The following is a 13,660-nucleotide window of genomic DNA, read 5'->3' as shown; positions in this document are numbered from 1 at the left end:
ACATACCAATAGCAGAACAGCCATGGTCAAATGATTAAATACATTTGTGGACTGATCATTTTCTCACCTTTGTACCTGGATTGCATGTCTTAAACCCACTTTTGCAAAATTGTAAATACAATTGTCATCAATGAATACAAAATTCACTGTAACGTGAATAAAGACTAAGCCTTTGTACAGTATTGAACACATTGACTTGGATTGTGAGGATGTTGATGAATGATTTCCTGTTTCTGTTTGCCGATGTAAAGTCTAAGCCTTTGCACAGTATTGAACACAGACACATGAATGATTCCTGCACACAATGTGCTGATTCTCCTTTTTTTTATATGAAATAATACTGAATTTGATGTGTATGAAATTGTTCTGTGAAATATGCATGAAAGGTGAGCAATTTTCCAAGCTGGTTGAGAGAATGCCAAGAGTGTGCAAAGCTGTCATAAAGGCAAAGGGTGGCTATTTGAAGAATCTCAAATATATTTTGATTTGTTTAAAACTTTTTTGGTTACTACATGATTCCATATGTGTTATTTTATAGTGTTGATTCATCAATGTAGAAAATAGTTTTAAAATTAGTTTAAAAATAAAGTAGGTGTGTCCAAACTTTTTACTGTAGTTTTAATGAATGCATTTTGAGAACAAACTACATTTAGAAAAATGCATTCACTGTTGATAGCTGTCTTGAGAACACCTTTGAAAATTGACAACATTAGTAAAAAATAAATGCTTGTATGTGTATGAGAAAAACTGTCATCTCTTTTTCAATGCCAACACTTTGAAGTTGTTTCAGTAGTCGCTTTGTTCACTTTGCATGCCAGTGAGTAGATGTGCGCACTCTGAAAATGACTGACTCCCAGGCTTTCACACGGGCCCTGTGGGAGAAAAAAAAGAGAAGCTTATTTTTATATACAAACATAAGCAGTATGTGTTTTTTTGTGGTCTCTTGTTTTGAATTGAATATTTATGTATAAAATGTTTGTTATTCAAGCTAACAGCTTTGTTTTCCAGGGTCCGATTTAAGTTTCCTAAATATTGATGACAAATGCATTTTTAAATATTTACTAACATTCAAAAGTTTGGGGTCACTTAGAAATGTCCTTGTTTTTGAAAGAAAAACATTTTTTTTGTCCATTAAAATAACATCACATTGATCAGAAATACAGTGTAGACATTGTTAATGTTGTAAATGACTATTGTAGCTGGAAACTGCAGATTATTTTATGGAATATCTACATAGGTGTACAGAGGCCCATTATCAGCAACCATCACTCCTGTGTTCCAATGGCACGTTGTGTTAGCTAATCCAAGTTTATCATTTTAAAAGACTAATTGAGCATTAGAAAACCCTTTTGCAATTATGTTAGCACAGCTGAAAACTGTTGTTCTGATTAAAGAAGCAATAAACTGGCCTCCTTTAGACGAGTATCTGGAGCATCAGCATTTGTGGTTTTGATTACAGGCTCAAAATGGACAGAAACAAAGTCCTTTCTTCTGACCGCAACACCTGTGCGTTTCTCGATTAAGAGAATGTGAACGCGTGTCTCGCTTACGAGAATGTGAAACCTCTAGATGACAGGTTGGGCCAAAGCAGGTTGCTAAAAGCCTCAAGCGTTTTCGAGTTACTGTCTTCCATTGTCTGTGTTGCTGAGGAAATAGAGCTGGCCCTACCTGAAGAGAATGCACCGATTTTCATGGCAACACCGATGTTGGGAGAAATCAAGCAGCGGAGAAAGGTGCTTCACAAATTTTGTGAAAAAAACAGAGAGGGGCAACGTGGCTCGATCTGGTTATTAAACTACAACGAGAAAAGGGATGCTCTTGTGAGACTAACTGGCTGCCGAAATTATTGTTATAGCTGAAGGAATCACATTTAATCAATATTTGTGGGCAGTAGTGATGTGTCGTTCAGGGTAACAAAATATTGTCATACAGTATAACACCAGTATTTTATATTAAAATACAATACATTTGTTTTGTTGGCTCAGAAAGACAAAAACAAACCTCAAAGGATGAAGTGAAAGATATTTTTACACATTTTGAGTTGTACCCATGCATATCAAATATGTGATATTCAAAATAAAACGTCATTTTTTTCTGAGTAGTTATATTTTTGGCAGTCTAAGCATGGATATTAACACAGCAAAAAAATAAACGTCCCTTTTTCAGGACCCTGTCTTTCAAAGATAATTTGTAAAAATCCAAATGACTTCACAGATCTTCATTGTAAAGGGTTTAAACACTGTTTCCCATGCTTGTTCAATGAACCATAAACAATTAATGAACATACACCTATGGAATGGTTGTTAAGACACTAACAGCTTTCAGATGGTAGGCAATTAAGGTCACAGTTATGAAAACTTAGGACATTAAAGAAACCTTTCTACTGACTCTGAAAAACAACAAAAGAAAGATGCCCAGGGTTCCTTCTCATCTGCGTGAACGTGCCTTAGGCATGCTGCAAGGAGGAATGAGGACTGCAGATGTGGCCAGGGCATTAAATTGCAATGTCCATACTTTGAGATGCCTAAGACAGAGCTACAGGGAGACAGGATGGACAGCTTATCATCCTCACAGTGTCAGACCACATAACAACACCTGCACAGGATCATTAGATCCGAAAATCAAACCTGCGGGACAGGTACAGGATGGATACAACTACTGCCCGAGTTACACCAGGAACGCACAATCCTTCCATCAGTGCTCAGACTGTCTGCAAAAGGCTGAGAGAGGCTGGACTGAGGGCTTGTAGGCCTGTTGTAAGGCAGGTCCTCACCAGACCTCACCGGCAACAACGTCGCCCATGGGCATAGGACTGGACTGGCAAAAAGTGCTCTTCACTGAAGAGTCACAGTTTTGTCTCACCAGGGGTGATGGTCGGATTCACGTTTATCGTCGAAGGAATGAGTGTTACACCGAGGCATGTACCCTGGAGCGGGATCGATTTGGAGGTGGAGGGTTCGTCATGGTATGGGGCGGTGTGTCACAGCATCATCGGAACTGAGCTTGTTGTCATTGCAGGCAATCTCAACGCTGTGCGTTACAGGGAAGACATCCTCCTCCCTCATGTGGTACCCTTCCTGCAGGCTCATCCTGACATGACCCTCCAGCATGACAATGCCACCAGTCATACTGCTCGTTCTGTGCGTGATTTCCTGCAATGTCAGTATTCTGCCATGGCCAGCGAAGAGCCTGGATCTCAATCCCATTGAGCACATCTGGTACCTGTTGGATAGGAGGGTGAGGGCTAGGGCCATTTACCCCAGAAATGTCCGGGAACTTGCAGGCGCCTTGGTGGAAGAGTGGGGTAACATTTCACAGCAAGAACTGGCAAATCTGGTGCAGTCCATGAGGAGGAGATGCACTGCAGTACTTAATGCAGCTGGTGGCCACACCAGATACTGACTGTTACTTTTGATTTTGATCCCCCCTTTGTTCAGAGACACGTTATTCCATTTATGTTAGTCACATGTCTGTGGAACTTGTTCAGTTTATGTCTCAGTAGTTGAATCTTGTTATGTTCATACAAATATTTACACAGGTTAAGTTTACTGAAAATAAATGCAAATGACAGTAAGAGGACATTTCAGTTTTTTGCTGAGTTGGGCATAAAACTAAAATGTATTTTTTTTAAAAACACTTGTTATAGTATAACACAGTGTTATACTGAATTAGGTTTTACTTGGTTACATTCATATGAATCACAATAAAAAATGAATTATTGGATTTATTCTTGAATATAACTAATATAAGTGCATAGGTGACACTCCAATGAACATAAAAAGAGCCTTTTAGGGAATTGGAATTGCTGTTAAAATGTTTGCTACTTTTTTTAATTGATTTTTTATTTCACCTTTATTTAACCAGTTTGGCCAAATGAGAACAAGTTTTAATTTACAACTGCGACCTGGCCAAGATAAAGCAAAGCAGTGCGACACAAACAACACAGAGTCACACATGGATAAACATAGGCAACATTTCTAAATAGCGTTTCAATCGGTGACGTCACTGGCTCTGAGACCTTGAAGTAGTGGTTCCCCTTGCTCTGTAAGGGCCGCGGCTTTTGTGGAGCGATGGGTAACGAGGCTTCGTGAGTGACTGTTGTTGATGTGTGCAGAGGGTCCCTGGTTCGCGTGAGGGGACGGTCTAAAGTTATACTGTTACAAATATCATATCAAAATCCTATGTTAAAAAGGATGTTCAATGAAAAACCTTGTAACATAGTTCAATGAAGGAGCCAAATGGCTATTTAATCTGACACAGAACTGATTCATGATTCGGAAAAAACCCAGACATATTTCATACAGTATCTCCATATGATGATCACAGTGCAAAAGCAAGGAAAGGGGACATCAGGATTGGATGTCGTGCAGTCTATATATTTGCTGTGCCTCCGCTGCCAGAAGATGAAAATGAACTAATCATACAGTAGCCATCCACAGAACACTAGCGAGGCGCTAACATTAGCCTGCTAGCAAGCAAAGACATCGTTTACACTGTATGTGACCAATATTGTTATGAGTATAGTACGTTTTCAGAGGTTACAATGTCCATTGAGTGAGTTGTATACATTTAAAAAGGGGAGGGCGGGAGAGAACACAGCCTACCTCGTTCAAATGGAAATAGTTCTGAACGAGCTGGAGAGTGCAGTGCCGAAGTCACACACAGAGCTCAACAAAATCAGATCTACAGTGCCTTGCGAAAGTAGTCGCCCCCCTTGAACTTTGCGACCTTTTGCCACATTTCAGGCTTCAAACAAAGATATAAAACTGTATTTTTTTGTGAAGAATCAACAACAAGTGGGACACAATCATGAAGTGGAACGACATTTATTGGATATTTTAAACTTTTTTAACAAATCAAAAACTGAAAAATTGGTCGTGCTAAATTATTCAGCCCCCTTAAGTTAATACTTTGTAGCGCCACCTTTTGCTGCGATTACAGCTGTAAGTCGCTTGGGGTATGTCTCTATCAGTTTTGCACATCGAGAGACTGAATTCTTTGCAAAACAGCTCGAGCTCAGTGAGGTGGGATGGAGAGCATTTGTGAACAGCAGTTTTCAGTTCTTTCCACAGATTCTCGATTGGATTCAGGTCTGGACTTTGACTTGGCCATTCTAACACCTGGATATGTTTATTTTTGAACCATTCCATTGTAGATTTTGCTTTATGTTTTGGATCAGTCTTGTTGGAAGACAAATCTCCGTCCCAGTCTCAGGTCTTTTGCAGACTCCATCAGGTTTTCTTCCAGAATGGTCCTGTATTTGGCTCCATCCATCTTCCCATCAATTTTAACCATCTTCCCTGTCCCTGCTGAAGAAAAGCAGGCCCAAACCATGATGCTGCCACCACCATGTTTGATAGTGGGGATGTTGTGTTCAGGGTGATGAGCTGTGTTGCTTTTACGCCAAACATAACGTTTTGCATTGTTGCCAAAAAGTTCAATTTTGGTTTCATCTGACCAGAGCACCTTCTTCCACATGTTTGGTGTGTCTCCCAGGTGGCTTGTGGCAAACTTTAAACGACACCTTTTATGGATATCTTTAAGAAATGGCTTTCTTCTTGCCACTCTTCCATAAAGGCCAGATTTGTGCAATATACGACTGATTGTTGTCCTATGGACAGAGTCTCCCACCTCAGCTGTAGATCTCTGCAGTTCATCCAGAGTGATCATGGGCCTCTTGGCTGCATCTCTGATCAGTCTTCTCCTTGTATGAGCTGAAAGTTTAGAGGGACGGCCAGGTCTTGGTAGATTTGCAGTGGTCTGATACTCCTTCCATTTCAATATTATCGCTTGCACAGTGCTCCTTGGAATGTTTAAAGCCTGGGAAATCTTTTTGTATCCAAATCCGGCTTTAAACTTCTTCACAACAGTATCTCGGACCTGCCTGGTGTGTTCCTTGTTCTTCATGATGCTCTCTGCGCTTTTAACGGACCTCTGAGACTATCACAGTGCAGGTGCATTTATACGGAGACTTGATTACACACAGGTGGATTGTATTTATCATCATTAGTCATTTAGGTCAACATTGGATCATTCAGAGATCCTCACTGAACTTCTGGAGAGAGTTTGCTGCACTGAAAGTAAAGGGGCTGAATAATTTTGCACGCCCAATTTTTCAGTTTTTGAAATGTTAAAAAAGTTTGAAATATCCAATAAATGTCGTTCCACTTCATGATTGTGTCCCACTTGTTGTTGATTCTTCACAAAAAAATACAGTTTTATATCTTTATGTTTGAAGCCTGAAATGTGGCAAAAGGTCGCAAAGTTCAAGGGGGCCGAATACTTTCGCAAGGCACTGTAGGTTAAACCAATGTGCAACACACTGGACTTAGATACAATTGTAATGAATAGAGCTGAAATGATTTATTCCTTCATGTGTCATTTAATATCTAGCCTTGTACTTTACTGTACAGCCAGCTGCTGGACTTGGGGGATGGAAGGTGCAATGTTTGAATAAAACACAGCTGTCCATCTTAGTTCATTGAATATATGGACAGGAGATCAACTTTGCTCGTGAAACGGAATTTGAAAGACAAGCAGGGGAGGCTCAAGCATTGCACCCTTTCTCTCCCTAGACCGCTGCATTGCCTTTCTATCCCTCGACCGCTGCATTGCCTTTCTCTCCCTCAACCGCTGCATTGCCTTTCTCTCCCTCAACGGCTGCATTGCCTTTCTCTCCCTCAACGGCTGCATTGCCTTTCTCTCCCTCAACCGCTGCATTGCCTTTCTCTCCCTCAACCGCTGCATTGCCTTTCTCTCCCTCGACCCCTGCATTGCCTTTCTCTCCCTCAACCGCTGCATTGCCTTTCTCTCCCTCAACCCCTGCATTGCCTATGGTTCAAGTCTCTCTGGTTCACTGTTTCAAGTAGTCTGTGCTTTGTTGAACACCCACTGAGGAATTTATTATTATTTATTATTTGCTCCTTCATTATTTAATTATTTAATTCCAACTCTCTGGCTCTCTCCTCACTAACCCCTAATAAATGGGTCCCCTGATTAGAGTTCTTGGTCAGGACAAAACTCCCGCCCTTCTCATAAACCCTAAAATGGGTTGACAGGAGATCAACTTTGCTCGTGAAACGGAATTTGAAAGACAAGCAGGGGAGGCTCAAGCATTGCACCCTTTCTCTCCCTAGACCGCTGCATTGCCTTTCTATCCCTCGACCGCTGCATTGCCTTTCTCTCCCTCAACCGCTGCATTGCCTTTCTCTCCCTCAACGGCTGCATTGCCTTTCTCTCCCTCAACGGCTGCATTGCCTTTCTCTCCCTCAACCGCTGCATTGCCTTTCTCTCCCTCAACCGCTGCATTGCCTTTCTCTCCCTCGACCCCTGCATTGCCTTTCTCTCCCTCAACCGCTGCATTGCCTTTCTCTCCCTCAACCGCTGCATTGCCTTTCTCTCCCTCGACCCCTGCATTGCCTTTCTCTCCCTCAACCGCTGCATTGCCTTTCTCTCCCTCGACCCCTGCATTGCCTATGGTTCACATTATGTGTATGGTCTGTCTGTGATTGAGGCCACAAGGCTCATCTACACCCATACTCTTGTTTCCCTGTGACCCTGCATCTCTGCTCCAGCTCACTTCTCACTATTGAATGTGTTGCTTATTAGCCATGTGTTAGTTGCCCCAGGAATAAGAATCAGGTCCATAGTAAGTAGTCAATAGTCTCAGTGAACTCTCACTTTATCACTATTTTAAACCCAGGTGTTTCTGGGAACTTTAGTTTGTTTCTCTGAACCGTCCTCCCTCCCTGCTCCAGGTGTAGTGGAGCCCATCTGCCTCCCTAACTTTGGGGAGGACTTTGAGGACGAGACCATGTGCTGGATCTCAGGCTGGGGGGGGGTACTTCATATGGGGGTGAGTCAAGGCTGTTATTAAGCATGTCACATGTTGTTTCTTTATTCACACTTACAGACCAGTAGTCAGTCTTGGAGTCCTAATGTTTTTCATAAGTTTAAGCTCTGTCTGAGTGTAGTCTGCTAAGGATTCATTACTCTCTGTCCAGGTCGCTTTCCTCTCCACTAAGGTGTGCAGCACTCCAGGGGTCTACCATCAATATATCCCCCGGGATAATCTGTGCAGGTTACCTGGAGGGAGAAACAGACTCCTCCCAGGTACTGTAAACCCATGGTGGTGAGCCTTAGTGCAAAGTGGAACATTTCTGTCAATTTGGTGTTAAATATACACATGCTGATATGTTTTCATTAATGTTAAATATTTGTTGTTAAACATACTTATACCATGGCATTGTTGAATACTCTTTTCTGATTGGCTTGAAGGGCATTCTAGAGTGTGCATTACTTCCCTACAGGACACTGTATTTTTGCATGGTAGAATTCAATGGCAACAGTTCATTTTTACATGTTTTGTTTGAGTTGCTTTTGAAAGCAAAAGTTGAATTGAACAAAAGTTGAATTTGTTTTTACATAATAGCAAGCTATGTTTGATGGTTCGGTTAACTAAACTAGCAAGCCTGTTTGTTTGGTTACCACGGTAACTACTGTAGCTATCTAGTAAACTTGCTAGCTACTTCAGTGGATGTTGAACACATTTATATTGTCAAATGAAAACATTTCTAGCGGCAAATGTGTTAAATTATAACCATGGTATGAAAGGGATCATCAACTCTGGGATCTATAGCCCCTCGTTGATCATCCCTTACATAAAGGCTGATATGTTTTTATAGCTGTTAAAATATTAGCATGCAGGTGTCTTTTCCGGTTATCTGTTTCCCTGTGTAGCTGTTTGTTGTTGTGTCTGTGAGGGCCTGGGGTTTTACTGTTGTGTTTGTGGTCCCCAGGAGAACAGCGGGGGCCCTCTGGCCTGTGAGAACTCGTCAGTATGGAAGCTGGTAGAGGCCATTAGCTGGGGTCAGGGCCGTGTTGACAGGAACAAGCCTGGGGTGTACACTCGCGTCACCCCAGTCCCTCAAGTGGATCCACCAACAGATGGAGGTTAGGAAGGGGAGCAGGGGTTGGAGATTGGAGCTGGCAGGGTTTAGTGAGCATAGGTATTTTAGGGTTTATGAGAAGGGCGGGAGTTTTGTCCTGACCAAGAACTCTAATCAGGGGACCCATTTATTAGGGGTTAGTGAGGAGAGAGCCAGAGAGTTGGAATTAAATAATTAAATAATGAAGGAGCAAATAATAAATAATAATAAATTCCTCAGTGGGTGTTCAACAAAGCACAGACTACTTGAAACAGTGAACCAGAGAGACTTGAACCATAGGCAATGCAGGGGTCGAGACTTGAACCATAGGCAATGCAGGGGTCGAGGGAGAGAAAGGCAGCGGGCTCCCTTACCTACCATTAAAGACAGCGGGTCCCTTACCTACCATTAAAGACAGCGGGGTCCCTTACCTACCATTAAAAACAGCGGGGTCCCTTACCTACCATTAAAAACAGCGGGGTCCCTTACCTACCATTAAAGACAGCGGGTCCCTTACCTACCATTAAAGACAGCGGGGTCCCTTACCTACCATTAAAGACAGCGGGGTCCCTTACCTACCATTAAAGACAGCGGGGTCCCTTACCTACCATTAAAGACAGCGGGGTCCCTTACCTACCATTAAAGACAGCGGGGTCCCTTACCTACCATTAAAGACAGCGGGCTCCCTTACCTACCATTAAAGACAGCGGGGTCCCTTACCTACCATTAAAGACAGCGGGGTCCCTTACCTACCATTAAAGACAGCGGGGTCCCTTACCTACCATTAAAGACAGCGGGTCCCTTAACTACCATTAAAAACAGCGGGGTCCCTTACCTACCATTATAGACAGCGGGCTCCCTTACCTACCATTAAAGACAGCGGGTCCCTTACCTACCATTAAAGACAGCGGGGTCCCTTACCTACCATTAAAGACAGCGGGGTCCCTTACCTACCATTAAAGACAGCGGGGTCCCTTAACTACCATTAAAAACAGCGGGTCCCTTACCTACCATTAAAGACAGCGAGTCCCTTACCTACCATTAAAGACAGCGGGTCCCTTACCTACCATTAAAGACAGCGGGTCCCTTACCTACCATTAAAGACAGCGGGTCCCTTACCTACCATTAAAGACAGCGGGTCCCTTACCTACCATTAAAGACAGCGGGTCCCTTACCTACCATTAAAGACAGCGGGTCCCTTACCTACCATCAAAAACAGCGGGTCCCTTACCTACCATTAAAGACAGCGGGGTCCCTTACCTACCATTAAAGACAGCGGGGTCCCTTACCTACCATTAAAGACAGCGGGGTTCCTTACCTACCATTAAAGACAGCGGGGATGTTAAAATGGTGGACACACTCATCTCATCAGTTGGGATCTATAGTTCTGTTTTCCTCCTCTTTTGTTTAAGTTTGCTGTACAGTAAGAGTACTAGGTAGGGAAGGCCCGATCTCTCAAGGTGACCGCAAAACCAAGGTTAATGTATTTTAATATCTGATCATGGCAGCCTGGCCCAGACACAGTTACATAATATACATATATTTATCTTAACAAAGTGACCTCAGTCACAGCAGTTAAAAGCTGTCTGGCAGAGAAATTACACAGCAGGTGATTGATTGTTCAACCTTTAAACTTCCTAATGAACAAACATGTAAGAATCATCTGCCGCGGGTAGGGAGGTCATTAACTTACAGTTTCTAGGGCCAAGAGTTTACAGGACCTGGTAATAACATTGGCCTCTTGCAAGAAGGCAAAAGATTCTTGATATTTCATCCCATGCTTTTCTCACCTTTGGTTATCTGCTTTGAGTCTTTCATAGACAACCTCCATAGGCCTCGCAGTCGACTGCCCTGGTCCTTGTTTGTATCTGCACAGTGATAATCCATACACACAGCCAGTGTACGTACACACACAGCCAGTATACACACAGCCAGTATACACACAGCCAGTATACACACAGTATAAACATAGCCAGTAACATCATCATCAGGCGGGGCACAGCTGGATCATTAGATACATTTCAATGGGCACCAGTAAAATGGGAAAAGTGGTGCCCCTAAATAAGATCTGGTGCAACCAATTACCTTCAGAAGTCACATAATTAGTTAAATAAAGTCCACCTGTGAGCAATCTATGTGTCAGATGATCTGTCACATGATCTCAGTATATATACACCTGTTCTGAAAGGCCCCAGAGTCTGCAACACCACTAAGCAAGGGTCACCACCAAGCAAGCGGCACCATGAAGACCAAGAAGCTCTCCAAACAGGTCAGGGACAAAGTTGTGGAGAAGTACAGATCAGGGTTTGGTTATAAAAAAATATCAGAAACATTTACTATCCCACGGAGCACCATTAAATCTCATTATTAACAAATGGAAAGAATATGGCACCACAATAAACCTGCCGAGAGAGGGCCGCCCACCAAAACTCATGGACCAGGCAAGGACGGCATTCATCAGAGAGGCAGCAAAGATACCAAAGACAACCCTGAGAGCTGTAAAGCTCCACAGCGGAGATTGGAGTATCTGTCCATAGGACCACTTTAAGCCGTACACTCCACAGAGCTGGGCTTTACGGAAGAGTGGCCAGAAAAAAAACATTGCTGAAGAAAAAAATTATCAAACACGTTTGGTGTTCAAAGGCATGTGGGAGACTCTAAAAACATATGGAAGAAAGTACTCTGGACAGATGAGTCTAAAATTTTGATTTTTGGCCATCAAGGAAAATGTTATGTCTGGCGCAAACCCAACACCTTTCATTACCCCAAGAACACAATCCAACATGGAATGAGACATGGTGGTGGCAGCATCATGCTGTGGGGATGTTTGTCATCAGCAGGGACTGGGAAACTGATCAGAATTGAAGGAATGATGGTTCTCATTTACAACTGCGAACTGGCCAAGATTAAGCAAAGCAGTGCAACCAAAACAACACAGAGTTACACAGAAACAAACGTACAGTCAATAACACAACAGAAAAATCTATGTACAGTGTGTGCACATGTAGAAGAGTAGGGAGGTAAGGCAATAAATAGGCCATGAAGGTGAAATAATTACAATTTAGCATTAACAATGGAGTGATAGATGTAGATAATGATGTGCAAGTAGAGATACTGGGGTGCAAAAAAAGCAAGAGGATAATTAACAATATGGGGATGAGGTAGTTGGGTGGACTATTTACAGATTGGCTGTGTACAGGTACAGTGATCAGTAAGCTGCTCTGACAGCTGATGCTTAAAGTTAGAGAGGGAGATGTAAGACTCCAGCTTTAGTGATTTTTGCAATTCGTTCCAGTCATTGGCAGCATAGAACTGGAAGGAAAGGCAGCCAAAGGAAGTGTTGGGTTTGGGGGTGACCAGTGAAATATACCTGCTGGCGCGCGTGCTATGGGTGGGTGTTGCTATGGTGACCAGTGAGCTGAGATAAGGCAGGGCTTTACTGAGCATAGATTTATAGATGACCTGGAGCCAGTGGGTTTGTGTGTGTGTGTGTGGGGGGGGGGGGGGGGAGCTGACGGAGCCGGAACAGTTTTGCCTTGAAGAATGGGCAAAATTCCCAGTGGCTAGATGTGCCAAGCTTATAGAGACGTACCCCAAGAGACTTGCAGCTGTAATTCACAATAAATAAAACAATTGTATCTTCAAATTGGTAGGCATGTTGGGTAAATCAAATGATACAAACCCCCCCAAAAAAATCTATTTGAATTCCAGCTTGTAAGGCAACAAAATAGGAAAAGTGCCAAGGGGGTGAATACTTTCGCAAGCCACTGTATATACATAATAAACTACAATATTGCCTCTGACAGGGAAGATGAATGGTTTATCAGATCAAAAGAATACAAAGGTGGGTTATATCACTCATCATCATTCTCTTCCCATCAGACATGTTATATCACTCTGCCCACCAGACATGTTATTCCACTCTGCCCATCAGACATGTTATTCCACTCTGCCCATCAGACATGTTATTCCACTCTGCCCAGCAGACATGTTATTCCACTCTGCCCACCAGACATGTTATATCACTCTGCCCACCAGACATGTTATTCCACTCTGCCCATCAGACATGTAATATCACTCTGCCCACCTGACATGCGTAAGCCTACTGTACACTACAGTATCAGTATCACTGAGATTGAATATCAGGCATAACCACTGGTCTAAACTGGCCAGAGACACACAGAGAGTGTGATTCAGTGCATTTAGGCTGCTAATTTAATCTCTACGACCAGATTCAAGACTGGTGGTGATACAGGACGTTTCTTGTGTAGACCCTCAGGCTGTAAAAAAGTGAGACTGATCATTGAGATAAAACAAGAGAACTTTTGGACCCTCTTGTCTTCATCTTTATGAGACTGACGTATGTGTGTGAGCTGTGTTCTTAAACAGACAACAACATCTGACGAGAGAAATCATATCATTCTGACAAGTGAATTGTTGATTGATTTAAAAAAAAAAAAAACACTGTGATCATTCTTTTAATTTTAAATATTAGCTGCAATAATTGCTGATGATAAACAATGACAACCCTTTAAGCGCTTTCTTATTTTCATCATCATGTTATACGTTATAATCAGAGAAGTAGCAATTCTGCATGTGCAGTGTATGTTAGGCTGACCCCTGCTGACAGGCAGTGGCAGTAGCAACAGCTTGCAATATACATTCATTTCTAGTTCAAAGGACCACACTTTCTGTATCCCTGCCTTTCTATTATCAAGTGTTTGACTCCGACC

The 13,660-nt window shown here is 42.6% G+C and overlaps 1 long non-coding RNA gene across 1 annotated transcript; it reads right to left on the bottom strand.

Annotated features, from left to right (window-relative positions):
• Positions 1-601: 601 nt before the first annotated feature.
• Positions 602-10,946, bottom strand: LOC116357753 (uncharacterized). Its single transcript, XR_004205696.1, has 2 exons — positions 10,718-10,946; positions 602-872 (listed from the first exon to the last, which is right to left on the bottom strand). It is a non-coding gene; the product is annotated as an uncharacterized LOC116357753 (long non-coding RNA).
• Positions 10,947-13,660: the final 2,714 nt, after the last annotated feature.

This window comes from Oncorhynchus kisutch, linkage group LG26 (genome assembly GCF_002021735.2).
Source record: "Oncorhynchus kisutch isolate 150728-3 linkage group LG26, Okis_V2, whole genome shotgun sequence".
Classification (NCBI taxonomy): Eukaryota; Metazoa; Chordata; class Actinopteri; order Salmoniformes; family Salmonidae; genus Oncorhynchus; species Oncorhynchus kisutch.
Note: the sequence above shows the minus strand (reverse complement) of the source record. Positions and strands in the feature narration are given on the sequence as shown.